The following is a 14316-nucleotide window of genomic DNA, read 5'->3' on the forward strand; positions in this document are numbered from 1 at the left end:
CTAAGAAATCAATCGCTAATTTCTCCCAGGGCCGTACCGGAAACTCAACGCAGGAAAGAGAAGGCTGCCTGATGACTTTCGTTTTATCGCTAGCAGCACACGCATGACAATTCCTAACCAACTCATCAATCTCACCATCCATCCCTGGCCACCAATATGATCCGCGGATCCTTCTCTTGGTCATGTTCCTCCCCAAATGCCCTTCATGTGCTATATTCATGATCTTTGATCTGAGATTGCACGGTGGCACCAATCTGTTCCTCCTCCACAACTTGCCTTCAGATACACTCAATTCAGCTTCTACATTAGAAAAACCCTTCAAGCGAATGTCATTAGAGGATTCCCTAGACCATCCCCCAGAAACATGTTTCATAACCAAAGGAATTATTTGATCATCAGCCATGGCAGACTCCCAATCACTTTTATCAAAAGCAAGAATCTCATCACAACTAATTACAGGGTCATCAACTTCTACAAGATCTACTAAGTCTACAGGCATTCTGGATAAACAATCCGCAATAACATTTTTCTCTCCTCTCACATACTCCATCTGAAAATTGTAATCAAGCACTGATAAAATCCATTTCGATATTCTCCAAACCTCTCCCACCTTTAAACAAATGCACGAGAGGCTTATGATCTGTACGCACTCTGAAAGGCAACCCCCAAAGAAAATATCTAAAATGTTTAATTCCCCACGTGCAAGCAAGAGCCTCCCTCTCAATAACTGAGTAAGATACTTCTGCACCTTATAATCTTCTAGAGGCAAAACCTCTAATTCTTTCCACACCATCAGATATCTGAGAGAGCACAGCCCCAAGTCCCACAGCACTAGCATCAGTGGTAACTAAAGTCTTGGCCTTAATGTCGAAATGACCTAAAGTAGGTGCATGAAGAATTCCTACTTTAACGCGCTTGAAAGCATCCTCACATACTTGATCCCATTCAAAAACCACACCATTCTTCATCAAACGCCTTAAAGGCTCAACCACATCCGAAAAACTTCTAATAAACTTAGAACAATATTCAGCTAATCCTAAAAAAGATCTTAGCTGATCTTTAGTTGTTGGTGTAGGAGCATCATTAATTGCAGAAATTATACTTTTTTTGGCTTAATACCTAAACCTGATATCTCATGACCTAGATACGTCACACAATCTCTCTTCAATTGACATTTTTCTTTTTTTATGGTCAGACCATTAACTTCCATACGCTCTAAAACTTGTGTTAAAATCCTATCATGATGTTGACAATCCTTCCCAACTACTAATACGTCATCCTGAAACATAATACATTCTCAATACCTCCTAAAACTCTCTCCATCACTCTCTGAAACACCGCTGAGGCTGAAGCCAACCCAAAAGGCATCCTGCAATAGCGAAATGCCCCCAGTGGTGTTACAAACGAAGTAAGGTGTCTTGATTTCTCGTCTAAATCAATTTGGTGGTAAGCTGCAGACATGTCAATTACACTGAATATCACACCACCACCCATGGCACTTAACATTTCAGAAATATTAGGCAATGGCTGCCTATCAACCCATATATTCTTATTTAAGTCGCGTAAGTCTACACAGAGACGAATTTTGGTTCCACCATCCTTGGGCGCGACTACAATGGGGGCGAGCCACTCAGATGCCTCAATAGGTTCTATAATCTTCAGATCTAACAGCTTGTCCAATTCTACTTTCAGGGGTTCTCTCATCAAGTGTGGTAAATTCCTTACTTTATGAACCACAGGCACCGCATTTTTCTTAAGAATGATCTTATGAGAAAATCCCTTCAATTTTCCTAACTTTTCTGTAAAAACATTAGGAAATTTCTTCATAACATCTGCTTCAAAAGTATCAATACTAAGAACAGAGAATGAAGAAACAGGTTCAGAAGCATTGGGATTCAGCACAATTCCTAGATCTTTCTGGTGACGCCAGCCAAGCAAGTTAGACCCTTGCTTAGTGAGATACACTCTCCCAAATACTTTTTTGTTTTGAAAAGTGATTACCATCCACTTGAGACCTAAGATGTCAATGGTCTTCCCACCATACCCTACAGCTCTTATATCTGGAGGAGTCCAAGAATTGAGATCCACATCACCGTCCCAAATTTCAACCTACATATCTTTGGACAACAAAGTATAAAGGCTTCCAGAATCAACCAGCATGTTAACATTTCTAGTTCGAGAATGCATAGGATCCCTAGAATCAAAATTGATTAAACAATGTGGCTTCTCAAGCTTATCAGTACTTTCAGTAGCCACATCAACAAGACAAATAGGATTTTGTGCGCAAAGACAATCTTCACTCAAAACCAGCCCATCTACACACAGCATTAAATTCTCAACATTTTCGCAAGAGTCATCAATCTCATTAACATATTGAGTCTTAGCATTGCAAGCCTTAACTACATGACCCCTCTTTCCACATCCTCTGCAAATAGCATTTCTAACTGTACAACGAGGACTTGATGCAATATGTCCTGGAGATCCACATCTATAACACTTCACAAGACGTGAATTGCTTTGTTGCACAAAATTAGGAGGACGATAATTTGGAGGATGATAATTTGACAGCTTAATGTTTTTAGAATCAAACTTCCCAACATTTTTAACAACTTTAGTTTCATCAACAAATGCTTGTGTTTGAGATTTTATATTGGACTCTGATTCTTTTGTCACATTATCTTTTGATATTATAGAACCAGAGCATTTATCCATTTCTTTTATCCATAAGTCAGTATTTTCTATAGCCTTAATGATCTCAATAGCTTCTTCTAAGTTACAATCCTTACTAAGTAACTTCTCTCGCACTCTTTTATTATTATTGCACCTAACGATTTGATCACGGATCACAGAATCTGTCAAATCTTTAAATTGACAATTAAGTGACAATCCCCGTAAGGCTGCCACATAAGTTGCAACATCTTCATCGACTTTTTGAACACGACAAAAGAACTTATGCCTTTCTAAAAGAGTATTAATTTTTGTAATGAACCTTTTCTCTAACATCAACATACTCATATCATAGACATTAGCAGCATGACCGTCTCCCACACCTAAAGATATTTCAGGCAAATCTTCGTACAATCTTCTACCTCCCACCCCCAAATTGTGAAGAAGAATGGCTTGTTTGCGAACAGGACCATATTTATCCGTACCAGATGCTAAAATATAAGTGAGGAATAACTTTTTCCATTCTTTCCAAGGTATTGGGGGTTCACCAGGAGTAGGGAGGAAGGAAGGAGGAGTAGAAAAGTTTTGATCACCCATGGTAAACAATCAATAACAAACCTCTTCCTTTTTTTTTTTATAACAATGAAGATTAGTATAGGAAATAAATTGTCTGTTGTAAAATTACTCAAGTCAGAAGTAATTGCAATCCTACAGGTAAGAAACGAATCCGGAGAGTTCAGCAGTTGACTGTTGAAAAACCGGCAGCAAGCAAGACGATAACGCGGTAAAGAGAAGACAGCCTTGATGACTAGAAAGTCGATCTACACATCAGATCGGGCGAAGGAAGCTTTCTGGACAACCAAGATGGCCGCCACGCTGAATCACGCAATGACGCTCCCACGTAGATACTCGTGAACAATCCCAAACAAAGATGGCCGCCACGTTGGATTACGCAAGTGAAGCCTTCAACATCACGCAGGTGCGTAATCAAGCCGGGGATGTCCAAGGGTTCCGAGGCGGCAGCGGCTTCTAAGGCTTCTAAGGCTTCTAGGCGGCGGTTTTAAAATCCGAAGAATCGCGCGAGCAAGTAAGCAAGCCCAGCTCAAAAGATGCGATTTCTGGAAAAATGTAGGTGATCACAGAAATTTGTAAAATCTTGAACAAAGAATCCAGCGTCAGCTATTTTGAGATAAAACGCTTCAGAAATGTTGAAAAATAAAGCGCAAAAGTGGCAAGAATAACAGAATGAAAATTCTTGTCGCAGTCAAAGAATCCGAAATTTAAATAAAGCTCAATCTATCTATCTAGCTCCGAGATTCTAAGAAAATCAATCGCTAATTTCTCCCAGGGCCGTACCGGAAACTCAACGCAGGAAAGAAAAGGCTGCCTGATGACTTTCGTTTTATCGCTAGCAGCACACGCATGACAATTCCTAACCAACTCATCAATCTCACCATCCATCCCTGGCCACCAATATGATCCGCGGATCCTTCTCTTGGTCATGTTCCTCCCCAAATGCCCTTCAAGTGCTATATTCATGATCTTTGATCTGAGATTGCACGGTGGCACCAATCTGTTCCTCCTCCACAACTTGCCTTCAGATACACTATATATATATATATATATATATATATATATATATATATATATATATATATATATATATATATATATATATATATGTATAGATAGATATCCCTCCCAAAAAAACCTTGTTCACACGTACTTGGCTTTTTTTTTGGTGGGGGGGATTTATTGGCGACCGGTAGCCCCACCTCCGACCGCAGGCTCGACAGAATTCCGTTACCGGAGCTGTTGGTTTATATTTATATATCTATATATATATATATTCCATTGTATGGAATATTTGCTAGACACTGTCCCGGTCTCGATGCAGGCACCCGCTGAACAGTGCTCCTGCTGCTACTGGACAGTTTGTGTTGTTAGATGATATATATATATATATATATATATATATATATATATATAGATTACCTACTGGCTGTCGCCAGTAGGTAGTTATAGTTAGGATTTTTTTCAATGCAAAATCTCAAAATTCTATTTGGAATAACTTTGGCGCCGGTTGACGAATCTGCCTATTGGCGACCGGTAGCCCCACCTCGGACCGCAGGCTCGACAGAATTCCGTTACCGGAGCTGTTGGTTTATATATAGATATATATGTATATTTATATATAGATATGTATATATATATATATATATATATATATATAGATATGTATATATATATATATATATATATATATATATATATATATATATATATATATATATATATATTCCATTGTATGGAATATTTGCGAGACACTGTCCCGGTCTCGATGCAGGCACCCGCTGAACAGTGCTCCTGCTGCTACTGGACAGTTTGTGTTGTTAGATGATATATATACACACATATATATATATATTTATATATATATATATATATATATATATATTCACTGAAAAAACCATAGGTTATAGACCATATATAGTTAGGAATTAGCATTTACAAAACCTTGAAAATTCACTGAAAAAACCATAGGTTATAGATCATATATAGTTAGGGATTAGCATTTACAAAACCTTATTTTACTCGCATAAAACCATTGAAATTCGCATATATAGTTAGTTGCGCTAAGAGGGGCGTGGCTTGGACGCCGATGGCGATGGTCGCCTGAGAGCTCGGCTCCGGGACTGAGCCCGCATTGATCCTGCAGATCGGAGTCCACGGGGCACCCTAGTCCCCGCAAATCGACGATTGAACTGATTGGGACCCACTGGGGCACCCGGTGATACTTGAAAACCGGTTGATCCGACGGAAAATCGAAGTTTGGGGACCGGCGGAGTGCGACCCAAGATGGCGCCCGGACCTTCTCTACGTCTTGGCCGGGACCCTTAGTCCGGAGGAACAGCGTTGGGCACGGCGCACCCTCCGTCTCCTATCTCCCTGTGATATGATGATTTGGATGTTGCTTTACCCAGAATCTGAGCACGGTGACCGATCCCGGACGATCTGAGGTCCGGACTATTATTGGCTTTGTAATACGGACGTCTGGCGACCCTGTGTGTGGAACCGAACCCCAGGGCCGCACCCGGCTGCACCCTGCCGAGTGACTGCAATCCATGGGCAGCACGGCGCCTTGGCGCCACAAAGTCTCCGGCGGCGTTGGTGACTCTCGTTCGAGATCCTCATCGGCCAAGCGGGCCTATCCGACCTGGCGCCGATTGTCCCCGCCTCCTTCTCGGTGCCCTCCGACGACACGGTGGTGGCACGGCCTGGGGCTGCGGAAGACCAACAGATCCTGGAGACAGAGATCAGCGACCCTCGGCTCCACGACAATTTGCCGGGAGGGGCAGAGTGGACGCCTGCACTCGGAGGTGCCTCTAACTGACTTTCCACCGTGGGACTCCAGCGCCATGGGCAAACCGAAAGGTCCCAAAGGAGCCACTCCGGCTGCCTCAGATTCGGAGGCACCGGATAAGGATGATCGTAGGGACCCGGAGAGTTCTGGAGGCCCTCACTTGCAACAACAATTTGACCGGGTCCCGGAGGCGATAGCGACCACGCGCTCGGCCCTCCAGCAGGACTTTTCCCAGGTTGCGACGAGCTTGGGCCTCCTTAGAGCGGACCATGGCAAGCTTTCTGATAGGGTCAAGGAAGTGGAGGGCTCGGTGAAGACCTTAGAGCCCGCGCAGAAGACCCTGGCTGCGACGATGAAGGATGCCCTGACCCGGATTGAGGCCCTAGAGCGGCGAGCGGAGGATGCGGAGGGGCGTAATAGGCGGAATAACATTCGTGTGGTGGGCCTGCCGGAAAAGATTGAGGATGGCGATATGGTGGCCTATTTGGAAGCCTGGCTCCGGGACACAGTGGCGCCAGAAGGCCTGTCCTCCTTTTACACCTTGGAGCGAGCACACAGGGTGCCGGCGAGGCCGCCGCAGCAGGGCCGCGCCCCACGACCGGTGGTGGCTCGCTTGCTACATTTTAGGGACAGAGATCTCATCCTCAATGCCGCCAGACATAATGGCCCTTACAAGGTGGAGAATAGCCAGGTGAACATTTTCCCAGACTACACGTTTGAGACCCAGCGCAGGCGGTCCTCTTTCCTGGCAATCAAGCGTGAGCTCCGGAGCTGGGCATTCAATACTCGCTCCTGTTTCCCGCAAGGCTCCGCATAATCGTGGATGACAAGACTCAGTTTTTTGATTCCCCGGAGGACGTCTGCAACTGGCTCGAACTCTATAGGGCTGGCAAAGATGGTTTCAGCTCGTCATCTCGGCTGACTACAGAACCTGGACAGCGACGGCGATCCAGCAGGCTTCGGAGTCGCCGTGGACAAGCGGGCAGGCCTTCGACCGTGGAGACATCGGCGGAACGGAAGGGAGTGTTGGAGATGTTGTCTACGATCTCTGGTTCGCGAGAAGGCCCCATTACTGAGGAAACAAACCCTGGAGACGAGGGGGCGCCAACGGACTCGGAGGAATCGGTGACTGACAGTGTCCACATGCCGGTGATCACTCCTAACTCAGTTGAGGACCTTTTGGATGGACAGGGATGATGGGGTGAGCTACTTCCATTTGGGTGGGGGTTTGCAGCGGGGGTGGCAGGGGTTGGCGATTGTCCATGAACTCCGGTGAGAAGAAGGGAGGGGGGCCCTGCTCGTGACATGGCTTTTGCTTTGGGCTCACTTCTAGTCTCGGTAGTCCGAGAGTCGAGGGCCCATTACCGGCGCCCAGCCCGCACCTAGCCCTTAAGGCCTTCCTGCGGTGGCGACCGCAGGATTAGTCGGGGACTTTGGGATTGTTAGGGGTATGGTTTGGATGGGAACTAGATGGTACTATTTGGGTCCTGTTCTGGGGAGGGTGGGCAGGGGTTTGTCTCGACCGGGAGTTGTGATTTTTTGGTTGGGGAAAACGGCCGCCATCAGTGTTGGGTTGATTGTTGCTCTTTCTTTGCTGGGACCGAGGTGGAGAGACTTGGAACGAACGATATGGGACAATGGCTGATGTTGCTAATGTGAAATGCATTACTTGGAACGTACGAGGGCTTCACACTATGTCTAGACGTCACAAAGTCCACGCTTATTTAGTGCGTAGAGGGGTGCAAATGGCGCTGCTGCAGGAGACCCATCTCAACAAGGCGGAAGGGGCGGCGCTACAGCGTAGATGGAGGGGGCAGGTCTTCTGCACTTCGTATTCAGCGTATGCCAGAGGGACGCTAATTTGGATTAGAGCTGGGGTTCCATTCCAGGTTACAAAATCCGTGGTGGACCCGGAGGGCCGCTACGTGGCCATCTCAGGCACACTAGGGGGGAGGGATCTGAACGTTTGCTGTGTTTATGCGCCTAATGTGGACCTACTCGCCTTCCTCACTGGGTTATCGGGTTCGTTAGCCCATTTCTTCTCTGGGCCCCTTCTGCTCGGAGGGGATTTCAATTCAATAGTGGATGTGGAGGCCGACCGCTCGCACCCCCCCCTCCCTGACTCTCCGGTTCACCGCGTGGCTAAAAGGGAATGGCAGACGCACTGGGGGCTCACAGATATCTGGAGAGCACAGCACCCCGATACCAGAGACTACTCCTACTTCTCGGGCCTGCACGAATTGCACGTCCGGTTGGATGGGTTTCTGGGCTCGGCGGAGTTGACTTCAGCAGCAGTCCGGTCTGAATATCTGACCAGGACTATCTCAGACCATAACCCTCTCTTGCTGGACCTTCGCTGGTTTCCCGGGGTTCCCGCTGTGCCCACCTGGAAATTGCGCCCGGAGATTTTGGAGGACGCCGTTTTTAAGGCGGACTTGGAAGATACAATTTCAGAATATTTTGCGTCCAACGGGGGTACTGCGGGATCGAGGGCGCTGGAATGGGACGCCTTTAAGGTGGTGGTCAGGGGCTACTGTATCGCTAAGAAGGTGGGCATGCGGCGCGTCATCCTTGATGACTTGGCTACGGCGGATCGGAAGCTCCGTGAGTTGGAACTCCGTCGCCCCGGACACCCTGAACTTCAGGAGCGCACGGCGGCGGCGAAAGAGGCGGTGGCAGCGGAAGTCGAGCGGCTGAGCTGCTTCGACTATAAGGCCTATACTGCTAGGTCGCTTGCGGAGGGAGACAGATCGGGCGCACTGCTAGCGTGGTTGGCTAACCCCACACGCCAAACTTCCCTGACGACGTCCATGCGCACGGCAGAAGGGACTGAAGTGCACACTCAACCTGAGATCTTGAGTTGTTACCTGCGTTACTATGAGCACCTATACCGCAGCTGCTCAGCCGGGGACCCCTCCCAGATTGAGGACTACCTGCGACCCCTGGAACTCCCGGCGGTGGACTCAGACGTGGCGAAGGCCCTGGGCTCCGATATCGAACTGGGTGAAATCCGCAGCGCCATTAAAAGGATGGCGAGGAATAAGACTCCGGGCCTGGACGGTCTTCCGATAGAATTTTATTCCGCCTATGTCGACCTCCTGGCGCCAAGACTGCTGATAGTCTACAGAGAGGCGAAGCGGTTGGGTCGGCTCCCCGGCTCGATGTGTGAGGCCTTAGTAGTTCCCCTCCTCAAACCGGGCAGGGATTCGTCCGACCCGGCGTCCTACCGTCCACTATCCATGCTGACGGTCGATTACAAGATACTGAGCAGCATACTGGCGTCGAGGCTGCTCGGTCACATGCGCTCTTTGGTGCATGAGGACCAGGCCGGATTCATTCCCAAGCGAAACACGACCATGAACATCCGCAGGCTGTTCCGTTTGCTGGGAGAGCCGCTCGTTGACGCCCCGTGCCTGGTGGTCCTTTCGGTGGATTTGGAAAAGGCTTTTGACAGCCTGGAATGGGACTACCTGCGTTGCGTATTGCGGCGGTTCGGCCTTGGAGAGGGCTTCGTCAGGTGGACTACGGTACTGTATGCCTCGGCATCGGCCAGAGTACGTGCAGGCCCGCTGATTTCCTCACAATACTCGGTGGGGAGAGGCACGAGGCAGGGTTGTTCACTCTCCCCGCTTCTCTTCGCGCTAGCGGTGGAACCACTGGCGCTGCTGCTCCGATCCGGGGCCCACTTTCGTGGCTTATGGACACCATCGGGCCCGCATTATGTCTCGCTATACGCTGATGACCTATTGCTCTTCCTTGAGGACCCGATTGACGCCTTGAATGGGGCTGCATCGGCGCTCACTGCGTTTGGGGAGATCTCGGGCCTTCGGGTGAATTGGGCCAAGACCTGCCTGTTCCCGGTTCGCAGGGGCACACCCAGTCCCGATATCAGTAGGGAGATTAGGTGGGAACCTGACTGCTTCAAATACCTGGGGGTGTACGTCTACCACGACCCGACTGACCTCCTGGATGGGAACATAGCTCGCAGCACTCGCGCACTGCGGGGTAGCATGGATTTCTGGGCTACCCTGCCGCTATCGGTGGCGGGGCGAATCGCTCTGCTAAAAATGGTGCCGCTCCCTCGGCTGCTGTACTACTTCCGTGCGCTGCCGATTTGGATCCCGCCGGCCACCTTTCGCTTATTACGATCAATGGTGGTGGGATTCCTCTGGGGCTCGGGACGCCGGAGAGTGGCCCTTAAGACCCTGACAAGGCCGAAAGCTGAGGGTGGTCTTGCGGTGCCAGACTTTGAGAAATACTACTTAGCGGCCCAGCTGCAGACCTTCACTCAGGAAGTCGCCAGGGAATTCCGTGGCCCGGAGTCCGGGAGGGGCACAGGGATGGCCAGGCATGTTATCTCCTTTATTGCGTTGCGCCAACGTCTGACCTTGCAGGACCTGACGCTCGAGGAGAGGACCATTCGACTATGCTGGAGCCGCGCCCACCCCCGGGGACGGTTGCAGTTGCCGTACGCACCCGAGATACCTTTGGGTATGTTGACGGCCCTGCCTCACGGCGGTGATTGGTCGCGACTAGCGGATTGGGAGGACGCGGGCCTGCAGCTGGTGGGTGACCTTTACGAGGATGGGGCACTGCTGCCCTTTCAGGAGCTCAATGACCGCTTCGATGTTCCTCGTGGCGACTTTCTTTTGCACACAGCCCTTGTCCGAGCGATTCAAGCGCACTGGAAGAACGGAATGGAGGAACCTCCTACATCCCCGGTATGCCAGTATGTCATGATGTCTGCAGGTACGGTCAAGGCGGTCACATGCCTGTATAACAGACTGATTAACGAGGGGTTAACCCCTCTCACCACCTTGAGAAACCGCTGGGAGGCGGATGTAGGGAAGGAGATACCGGAGACGACCTGGTGACAACTCATGAGGCGGGCCTGGAAGGGCACGCGCCACGCCCGCTTTCAACTGGTCCACTTCTATGTGCTCCACAGAGCATATTTGACCCCGGCGAAGATCCAACAATACTTTGCCATGGATTCTGCGGACTGCCCCATGTGCCGCGCGCCTGGGGCAGACCTCCTCCACATGCTGTGGTCCTGCCCAGGATTATCCTCCTTTTGGCTTGAGGTGGGAGACACCCTACAGGGAGTGACGGGGAGGTCCTTGTCGGTTGACGCGGCGGTGGGACTCTTACACTGGTTTCCACATACCCCCAAAAATAAAATTTCCAGTAAATTCATCGACCTAGGGCTTCTCCTTGCTAAGCGGGAGGTCACTAGGAACTGGAAGGCGAGGGTTGGCCCCACGTGGGCTCGATGGCACAGCGAACTTCTGAAGTGGGCGGCAGGGGAAAGAACGCTGCGATACCAGCTAGCTAGAAGCCAACACAATGAGAAGGCACAGGAGGCAGCGCTAGAATGGGAGACATTAGTGCAGGCCCTCAGGGATTATTGCGCTTCTAGCGACTCAGACAGTGAGGATGCTGCTCGCCCTGAGTCCCGATAGACAGCTGTACTTTACTCTCCCATGATTCCTTCTACATCTCTTTCCATACACTGATGGCGGGGTTGGGGTGGGTTCTGTTTAGTTCATAGTGTTTTGGGGGGGTTTTATTTTTGTTTTCCCTTTGGTAGGATGGTTTAGAAAAGCAGATGATGGACTGTGGATCATCCGGACCGGCCTTGCCCTCCTATCGGACCCTCCCTGGTACTCGCCGCCCGACCCTCGGGTTGTGGGCTGAATGGCTGTGTGATGGGATGTTTTATTGAATGGGGGGGGGGGTTGTGTTCTATTATTCTCAATTGACCTTATAATGCTGGTCCATTGTGTAACTTTTTACTGATTCCTGCAATAAAAATATATTTAAAAAAAAAAATAGTTAGTTGCGCTAACTATATATCGCGCACCTGCAATCCACTGCTGATGATGTCACATATTACATCATTCATGACATGGTCAGTGACATCCCTGATGACATCACTGATGACATCTCTAATGACATCACTGATGACAACATCCAGTGACTGTATGTTTCTGTAAAGTCAAAATATATCTTACATATTGAAGAATGAGTGGATGTATAGGTGTCTGGATGAAGGATTTAGTAGGTGCATGACTGACTGTATGAGAGAGTGATTAAATGTGTCTCACTAAGTGCATGGGTTAGTGACTAAACTGTCTTAATGTGTGCATCATTATGTCTGTTGTTCTGTAAACTGCTGCATGTGTTGATCAGTAGCTATATGAGTAACTATATGGGTTATTGATTGGTTGTCCAAGTATTTGTATGGGAGAAGGAGTGTGTGTGTGTGTGGGGGTGGCTGGGAGGTGTGTGACTCTGTGCATACATGTGTAAGCAGTTGATTCACTAGATCTATGGGTTCAAAAGTGAATGTGGAAACAGCTGTATGGGCGGTTGACTGTGTGCATGAGTGTATTGGTGAGTGAATGGATATCTCAGTGCTACATGCCAAAGTAAGTACATATGTAACACACAGTACATGTGAGAGTTGACATATATAAATTACTGTGCATAAGAGCCAGTGAATGTGTGAGTGGCTGCATGGATCATTGAAAACTTGTATCAGTGATTGTATAAGAGAGTAAATATGTGTTAGAATATGTTTGAATAAGTAAGGTGTGTATAACTGTATAGTTGAGCAAATGGAGGTGTGATTGATTCTTTGCATGACTGACTAGGTGTGTGAGTAATTCCATGGATGAGTGACAGTCTGTGAGTGTCTGTTTACTCTGAGTGTATCTAAGGTTATATTAGAGTCTGAAGAGGTTAATCGTATTATCACATGAATGATGTCATCATTGATGTGATCAATAATGTCAAATGAGATGTCATCAGTGATGTTATCAGTGATATCATTTGAGATGTCATCAGTGATGTCATTTGAGATGTCATCAGTGATGTCATTAGAGATGTCATCAGTGATGTCATCAGTGATGTCACTGACCATGTCATGAATGATGTAATATGTGACATCATCAGCAGTGGATTGCGGGTGCGCGATATATAGTTAGCGCAACTAACTATATATGCGAATTTCAATGGTTTTATGCGAGTAAAATAAGGTTTTGTAAATGCTAATCCCTAACTATATATGATCTATAACCTATGGTTTTTTCAGTGAATTTTCAAGGTTTTGTAAATGCTAATTCCTAACTATATATGGTCTATAACCTATGGTTTTTTCAGTGAATTTCAATGGTTTTTTAATAGCAAATATCAAATGCTGTCAAATGTCAAGTACATGATAGGTAAAAACATTTTCGTGTTTATGCACACTGATGTGCTTTGAACGCTGCCCCCCCCCCTTTCCCCCCCTCTTTTCCCTTGACAGTACTCTCTCTTTGCAGATAGTGAAGGGTAGTTAACGCAGGCCTTTGCCCCCGTTGTAATCCGTCGTGCCTGGTTCTCTCTCTATTTGATTGATTGCTATCCAAGCATTTACTGTTTTAGAATTTGTTCTCTTTGGTTCATTCTGTATTTACAAACAAGCACAGAGTCGCAATACTCTGTTTAGTCTTTGCACATAGTGAAAAATAGTTTAAAAAAACAAAAGGAATCGAGCAAAATCAGTAGGCCACTAATGGGATCTGTTTTTGACCTCGCTAAAATAGAAACATTAAGAACAACCCCTCATGAGAAATACGAAACTAGTAAGATGAACTTAGCTCCACACCATGATGGCTGCAAGACAGCTCGACTCTGCCGCCCACCCCACTCCACCCAAAATAACGACAAACCCTATGCAAATATTATAAATATATACAACACACCAGCAAAGTAACAGGGTAAAACATTTTATTAAATAACTATTTACATAACTATTTTATACTTTTTGTTGCCCGATCCAGCTAGCTCAATCGATCGAGCATGAAACTCATGCACTCTGATAGCAAGCGTTGCTGCTGATGCTATGCAGACCAAAACTGGTTTTCAGTTTGTACATTCTTCTAGATTTTTCCATCCAAGACTAGTTGAGTTTGTAGAACGATGGCTTCAGATTTTCAACATACGGTGTGGTGGCGCGGACTGGGAGGGGGCGCTTGGCTCCTGCCCCCTCCCCAAGTAAGATTTTCATATGTGAGTGTACGTTCATGGTTTTGGTCTCTGAGTTGCTTCGATGTCACTGCCATGCTCAAATGGCATAAGTCCTGGATGTTGGGTGCCATAGTTCAGAGTTCTGAGCAGCGCTTGTAACACTGTCTGAAGCTTATTTGCACCTACTGCAGCTGCACTATTCTCAAAGTAAGTGAGGGCCGTTTGTGGACCTGACTGCATTGTTAAACAATGTGATGCGGTGCCTCCCTGAA

Source organism: Lissotriton vulgaris, chromosome 1_1 (genome assembly GCF_964263255.1).
Source record: "Lissotriton vulgaris chromosome 1_1, aLisVul1.2, whole genome shotgun sequence".
NCBI classification, from domain to species: Eukaryota; Metazoa; Chordata; class Amphibia; order Caudata; family Salamandridae; genus Lissotriton; species Lissotriton vulgaris.